At 40.3% G+C, this 8267-nt stretch overlaps 1 protein-coding gene across 1 annotated transcript in view; it reads left to right on the top strand.

Moving 5' to 3' along the window:
• Positions 1–4427: 4427 nt before the first annotated feature.
• LOC134644112 (interferon-inducible GTPase 5-like) overlaps positions 4428–8267 on the top strand; it is a 97562-nt gene continuing 93722 nt past the window's right edge. Inside the window, exon 1 of the mRNA XM_063496841.1 lies at positions 4428–4544. The gene's annotated coding sequence lies outside the window, so the exon portion shown is untranslated. The remainder of the gene's footprint in view (positions 4545–8267) is intronic.

The following is an 8267-nucleotide window of genomic DNA, read 5'->3' as shown; positions in this document are numbered from 1 at the left end:
TAATAAAATAAAACCTGAAATAACTATAAATGGCACTTACATTCTTTAAATGATAGGATCACACTGAATCATTTACAGCCTACAGACTCATATTTGGACCATCCTCACGTCACAGAAAAAAGTGTGTGTGAAGAACAACATTTACCGACGTACTTTGGACTGATCAGTGCAGACTCCTGCATCGCTCTTCAGCGTTGTTTGGGTCACCAGGTAACCTCACATGTTCGTGTTTTTCTAAAACAAAGTGTCAGCAGATGTGTTAAAAACAACAAGAGCAGAAATCCATCTTTAAAGACCCAATAATGATTTTGTGGTTTGTCAGTAGCAGCGGCTAAAAAGTAAGTTCATGACTCATTTGAAACGCCAGATAATCTGAAACACCAAATAATCTGAAACACCGGGGGTCAGAGTAAATAAGTTGAAGCTCAGCTGCTGTGTACTGAGTTACTGGGTGGAAGATGGAAACCAGTTGAATCCAGGTGAACAAGCCCCACAGGAACGCTGCAATTCTCATCATAGAGACGTTTCCAGTTCAGGAAGGCAGAACAACAGCAACAGAGAGAAGGCGGACAAAACAAAACTCCGGTAGGCAATGATGGAGTGTAAGTATTTTCTGTTTCTTTTCACTCCGGGACCGTGTGTACGTAATTTTGTTCCACCTCTTATAAACATGTGATGTGAATGACAACAAAGCTCCTTGAATCCTTTAATAACAACCACTGCTAAGTAGACAAAGAGATGCTAAGCTGAGTAATAACTAATAAAAATAAGTCTGCAAAGAATTAAAATAATTACACTAAGAGCAGTGGAGCCAGTGTCCACTGAGCCAGAAGGTTTGTACACTACACAGTTTATACACATATGATGACATTCATATAATGATGTGTTAAAATCTGAGGAACCTGAATTCACTGTCAAGTAAATTATTCCTCGTGCACCTGTGGTGCTCTGTGTATCCTGACCTTTGAACTACAGGAGCTCGTCTGTTGGATCAGACAACAGGACCAGCCTTTGCTCCTCATGTACATCAGTGAGCCCTGACTGCCCATCACCCTGTCACTGGCTCACAGCTGTTCCTTCCTGGACCACCTCTGATAGATACTGACCACTGCAGACTGACAAAGACCCACAGGTGCTGCACTTTTAAAGACGCTTTAACAAAAACACTGATGGCGAGGTGACTGGGTCAAACCCGCTCAAATCATCACACTCACCTATTTTTCCTGCGTAGCTGAACTGTTCTGTCTCCTTCAGCAGAGCCCTCCTCTGTACCTGGTTGGACTGAAACATTTTTAACACTGTTCATAGGAGAGCATCTCTGGGATTTCAGCTGCTTTGTTGAAATCACAATAAGAATCATTTGTCCATAAATAACTTGTGTAGGCAGGATGCATTATGTGCTCACTTTGAGGCTGGATGTTTTATTGACAGGCTATAAAGAGCGTGTTCAGAGTCAGAGCTGTCATTGCAGACTTATCCACACCTGCATCCTGCTCCATCATTCAAACACACGAGGACGCCTTCTCCTCCTGCACGACTTCTATCAGATGCTTTTGATTCCCCACAGAGGACAATAATCCAAAGATGTTAGACTGATATAGAATTTTATTCTCCACATGCACGGATCAAATGAACATGTCACAGGGAGTAATTTGATATTTTCAACAAATGGAGACATTTTTGTGACGGCTTCTGTTACATTTCATAAACATTAGGTCAGAAAATCATCTTATTGTTATAAATAACAATGCCAACAACTTTCATTAGTAATATTTTATCAATAACTGGAATGCTGAAAAACAATAATATAATGTTACAGTTCATGTCTGTATTGTAGTTCCTCATTGTGACCACTGGAGGGCAGTGAACACTCATCACAGTCAACAGCACACAAACACCACAGAGCAAGGGTTTAAAACATGTTAAAGTATTTATTATGCTGAAAGATAAAATGTTCAACCTCTATAATAACTCTGCGTAACAATGATATTAATGATTTCTTTTAATCAAATGTATATTTATTCATTAAAAGGTTTTGTATATTTATCAGAAATCTCATTTAAATGTAATATAAAAACAAAACAACAAATGTAATCACAGTTTATTAGAACACTGAAAAGGCAATATTATAAGTTCAGTAATAATAACTGCTGATGCTAATAACAATGCTATTAATAGCTGCCTTAAGATTACATATTAGCGTGTGATGCTGGGAGAAGTTACTCTGCTGTTTCTGCTCTGATCAGAGGAGATGAGACCTGCTGAGGCCTCGGACACACTGATCAGCTGTGAGGATGCAGTGAGATTATGAATTTTATTATTTTGAAACAAACACTGTCTAATTAGATCAAATTAAAAGCTTGTTTGTAGATCTACGCTAGTTTCAAAAGTGTCACTACTTGACATGTTCAGGCCAGAACTCTTTGAAAGACCCTCTGAGCATCATCAGCCAGTTCTCTGAGGATAGCTTTCTCCATTACCCGATAACATCTGCCCCTTGGGATTGAGCCCCAAAGCGCTTCAACGAAGTTTATCATGCTCAATGCAAAACGTAATTCAGATGTTTCTCCAAGCTGGTTCAACACCTTCAGCAGGAGCGTCTCAGTTATTTTGGCTGCAGCCAGGGGTGACTTGATAACGGCACACAAATCGCTGTATGACAGACCTGTGCTGACAGCAAGTTTCCTCAGAGATGGGATGTCAAGACCAAACTCATGTACCACCATTGCAATAATGCCGTGCAGCCAAGGTAGATTAACAGAAACAGTTAGACCAGGGACAGAAACATTTGGTCTAAAATAACAGGCCACATTAGGAAATCGTAGATCCATAGCTTGTTTCTTCTTCTTGATGATCTCCAGGCTGATGTTGGGCATGGCCAGCACAAAAGCATTCCTCTTGAGCTTAGGAAGTTGTCTCTCTAAGGTCTCGTGTAGGAGAGAGAAATCGTACTTTCGAGGCTTAAAGCTGGACACCAGGAAGACCTTTGAACACTTGATGCCATGTTCCTGAAGACCTGTAATACAGAAGAAATCCATGTGACAGATTATTAAGACAGAGTTTATTAATTTAATTTGCGATGCGAGTAAGAGAATCGGAGATTTAAAGGCATTTGTCTGTCGTAAGTTATTAGTGCACAGCCACCTGATGAGCATGAAACCAAAACAATAAGGAGTACTATGCCAAGGCGCAGACAAGGACGGCCTGCCATACACACCGGCGCCATCTTGAGTCACTGAATTGATATGATTGATAGACGAACACATTGCTGATTTCACTCCGTTAGTAATTAATTACTTTTAGAATCTTGTAACTCAGTTACTAACTCAGTTACTTTTTTGAAGAAGTAACTAGTAACTATAATTAATTACTTCTTCAAAGTAACTTGCCCAGCACTGGTCACAGACTTACTGTTCTGTAAAACACTCAGTAATCTGATGTGACAGTAATCATGGACAGAGTTGGACTCAACCTGAATCGATATCCAGTAAAAGATTTTGTCATGAATTCTTCTAATAATTAGAACGTAATACAAGGAAGTGCTGTTAACTTTATCAAACTTCTACTGGCCTGTATCATTAGGTGCCACAACCGTAATGTCCAAAATAAACGCGCATTCATATTCAAGGTGCTGCCAGCTTGATCGTGTCGTTACAGATGAGGACTTGCATTGAGCTTTTTTTTTTCACTTTTATGAGGCTGCTGATGAAGCTGTGGCTCTGAATTGTCATTAATTTGCTGCTACAGAAACAGGAGGGAACTCTTCTTCCATCTCTGCTCACTTCACTCTCACGTTTTTGTGAAACATTTCCAAGAACATGCACCATCTGCAAGAGAGAGACTTCTTTGCAAAGAGCATCCTCAGGAACAGTTTCTCACCACTGCAGGATCAGCATGGATCAAATAATCCAGTCAGTGAGTCTTCTTATAGACCACAGCAATATCTGTAAAACAGCTGATTTACAAGAAATCCCATGCTCAGAGGTGAGCTGAATATGTTCACTGACAAACAGCACCACCTGCAGGAGAGAGGCGAATTTGCACAGAGCGTGTTCAGTAACCGTTTCTCACAACTGCAGCACAGGAGAGACTTTGTGCTCGTTCATCCTCCTGATGTTCTGTGTAAAGATGCTTCCCTCCTGCAGGTGGTGCAGTTTATCCGTGAACATAATCAGCTCACCTCTGAGCATGGGATTTCTTGTAAATCAGCTGTTTTACAGATATTGCTGTGGTTCATAAAAAGCATCTGGCATATTCTGCTAACATGCAACATGTTTTTATTTTTCAACATTAAAGTAATTCAGACATAACAGCATGAATGAATTGTTTTCACGCTCTGATCATCTCAGCAGCTGCATCACTCACACATTCAGCATTTTAACCAGTTTCACTTTTAATTCTTTCAGGGGGCGGAGCTATAAGACAAATATAGGCGGGGTGACGGAGTCCGAAACAGGAGCAGCAGCTACAAGACTCGACTGTGTGCAGACCAACCTCCTCCTGTCATCACTCCATCACAGCACGCAGATAAACTCCATCATTTGGTGAGTCTTTCCAGTTTCTGTCTCTGTGCAAAACTCAATTTCCTCAAATTCAGTTTCATTCATTTAATTTGGTTACAGTCTCCATCTGTTCTTAATCTGAACACATGGATATTAAGTGGGAAGATTTTTCTTTATATGAACACGCGTTAGACATGTTTATGGACATCTTTCAGAAAAAAGTCAGAGTAAAGCGACAGATTGCAGGCAGGAGCAGAGCAGATGGAAGAGCTTCTCACATGACTCAGCACATGAGTCAGAATTCAGCTGCTTCACTGCTTTATCTACAGTCACATGAGAAATAACAATAATAAAAAACAAAAAAGCTCACCGGTATGTGCTGCAAGCCCTCGAAGACACTTCAAGCCTGTGGCACATTAATTATTGTGGTGCATTAATTCAGGGCATTACATTACAGTCCAGTGCAGGTTCAATAAAGTTAACACTACATCCTCCCTAATATTACTCATACTGTACGCTAACATCAAATTACTGTGTTTTAGAGTAAAAAGTCTCTAATCTAAACAATTTTGATTATTATATTATTGTTTTGAATTGTCATTGGAGAAAATCCTAAATAGGAATAGGTTCTTAATTTCACATGGAAAAATAACAGTGAGATTTTAGCTTGTCAATCACTCTCACACACGTACACACGCAGACAAATAGACAATAAAACACAAAAGCTGGACACAATTAGAAGCTAGGGATTAAAGATGTGATACAGGAGAAAACTGCTCTCTCTTTCTAGCCCCTGTCAGCACTCTTGCTACAGAATTTTGGATTTACTGAAGGCTTTTCTTCTTCTTAAACTTAGTTACAGCACTTTCAGAAAGACATCTACTGTGTTGAAGTTTACTCCCCACTGCTGTGTAATCAGTTATTGTAAATGTAAATGTTATCAGGAAATGATCAGACAGCAGAGGGTTTTCAGGAAACTGTTAAATGTTCAGTTTCTATGCCATATGTTAAAACAGAACGCTTGAACCCTGCTAGCGTAATGGACAGGTTTTTGACGGGGCTCCCACACAAACCCAAAGCACAGGTTGAAGCGTCGCCAAATATGCTTCCAAACCAACTTCCTTCCAAGCCAAAGACTAGACCATATGATGGTGATGAAGCATATCTTGCCTGTGGCTTCACCTGCACAACAGCTGTCGTGCCAAGGTAGGTATCCCCGACAGAATTTGTTTCCCCCGCGTCGGGAGCACACGCTAGGCTGTTCAAATCACGGACAAACAGTGTCCCACATTCTTGATTTTTAGTTCACAAACACTTCTTATAATGACTAAATACTTCTGAAACTTTGGAGGTTTTAGCTCTTTATAGAGTAAAGTTACAGGAGGATAAAAATAATTATCAGGCAAAATATCCTTTGTTTGTTAAAATAATCCTGTCCGATACCACGTGAGAACAATAAATACATAATTTTCTGTTGTAACCCTCAAACTGAACGGTAATGTAACCACACTCATTTTTCACTTTTTCACAAAACTTAAACATCACTACTTCCACGTCTAATTGTCTGTAATGGAGGCGGAGTAAACTGGATCCGCACTCCGTGCCCAGCGAATGCTCGCGATGCAGGGGGAATACATTTTGTCGGTGATACCAAACTTGGCACAACACTGATCCTGCCACAGTTTGTTCCCCCGGTTCAAATCATGAAAAAACAATATCCCACAGCTGTTTGTTTTTAAACCTATTCTGCACAGAGAGACAACAGTAAAAACCAAAAGCAAACAAACAAATATATAAATAAATATATATATATGTAAAATAATTACACCCTAAAGATGTTTTTTATCTGTTATTTAAAAGAGGTAGCGGCTTATTAAATAGCACCCTGTAATTTATTGCAGTTTACTTTTATTTGTTTAATTGTTTACAAAAGGTTTGATGGATGTCTGGCTGGAGGACCTGTGTGTGTGTGTGTGTGTGTGTGTGTGTGTGTGTGTGTGTGTGTGTGTGTGTGTGTGTGTGTGTGTGTGATTTTTTATTATTATTATTATTAAAACAAAGGGGGGTCAAGCCAAAACAGTTCGGGTAACGACTGTGTTAAAACAAGATCTAGAGTGTGATTAAAGTGGTGGGTGGGTTCTTTTACATTTTGACAGAAGCCAATTGAGTCTAATAACAGATTAAATGCCATGTTGAGGCTGTCATTTTTAGCATCTACATGGATGTTAAAATCACCCACAATAATTATTTTATCTGAGCTGAGCACTGAATCAGATAAAAAGTCTGAGAAATCAGAGAGAAACTCTGTGTAAGGCCCAGGTGGACGATAGATGATAACAAGTAAGACTGGTTTCTGAGTTTTACAGCTGGGGTGGACGAGGCTAAGCATCAGGCTTTCAAATGAATTAAAAGTCTGTCTGGGTCTTTGGTTGATTAATAGGCTGGTGTGAAAAATTGCTGCCACACCGCCCCCTCGGCCTGTGCTTCGAGGTTTCTGGTAGTTAGAATGACTCGGGGGTGTTGATTCATTTAAACTAACATAATCATCCTGCTGCAACCAGGTTTCTGTAAGGCAGAGTAAATCGATTTGTTGGTCAATTATTAAGTCATGTACTAACAGAGACTTGGAGGAGAGAGACCTAATATTTAATAATCCACATTTCACTGTTTTACTCTTTGGTTCAGATGTGGATACTGTTTTGTTCTTTCTTTGTGATTTTTTATGTTTAAGTTGTTTGTTGCTGGTTTTTAGTTTGTTCTTTGTCTGTTTGGGAGCTGACACCGTCTCAATGGAGATGGGTTTTTGGGGGGGTAGCAGGAGGAGAGAAGCTGCAGAGAGGCGTGTAAGACTGCAACTCTGCTTCCTGGTCCCAACTCTGGATAGTCATATTTTGGGGGGTTTAATAAATTGGTCCATATTTCTAGAAATGAGAGCTGCTCCATCCAAAGTGGGATGGATGCCGTCTCTCCTAACAAGACCAGGTTTCCTCCAGAAGGTTTGCCAATTATCTATGAAGCCCACATCGTTTCTGGGACACCACTCAGACAGCCAGCAATTTAAGGAGAACATGCGGCTAAACATGTCACTCCTGGTCTGATTGGGGAGGGGACCAGAGAAAACTACAGAGTCCCACAAAGTTACACACCGATTCAATATTGACTTTAGTGACCTCCGATTGGCGTAACCGGGTATCATTACTGCTGACGTGAATTATAATTTGACTGAATTTACGTTTACCCTTAGCCAGCAGTTTTACATTTCCTTCAATGTCGCCTGCTCTGGCCCCTGGAAGACAATTGACTATGGTTGCCGGTGTCTCTAGCTTCACATGTCTGAGAACAGAATCACCAATTACCAGAGTTTGACCCACCTACTATGAAAGAAGAAGAAGATATCTAAAAGTTTTTCATTAAATTGCTATGCAGAAAAACTACACAAAAACACCACTGTGTGTTGGAACCGAAACAGGAAGTGATACTCTACCGCAGAGAGAGCAAACATCAAGTGACCCCACAAACTTGATGTTGTCTGCATGCTTTCCTGCCTCTCCATGTATGAGGAGCGGAGCGTGTTCTGTCTTCCTGGACCTCCTGCAATCCACAATGACTTCTTGGTCTTGCTGGTGTTCAGGACGAGATTGTAAGCGCCTCTGTATAAGCTGTTGGATCTCCTCTCATTGTTAAATATGAAACCCACCACTGTGGTATTGTAAGGTAGTAGCATGAATACATCACAGTGTGTCACTGTTGAGCTGCATATACACT

This window comes from Pelmatolapia mariae, linkage group LG16_19, assembly GCF_036321145.2.
Source record: "Pelmatolapia mariae isolate MD_Pm_ZW linkage group LG16_19, Pm_UMD_F_2, whole genome shotgun sequence".
Classification (NCBI taxonomy): Eukaryota; Metazoa; Chordata; class Actinopteri; order Cichliformes; family Cichlidae; genus Pelmatolapia; species Pelmatolapia mariae.
Note: the sequence above shows the minus strand (reverse complement) of the source record. Positions and strands in the feature narration are given on the sequence as shown.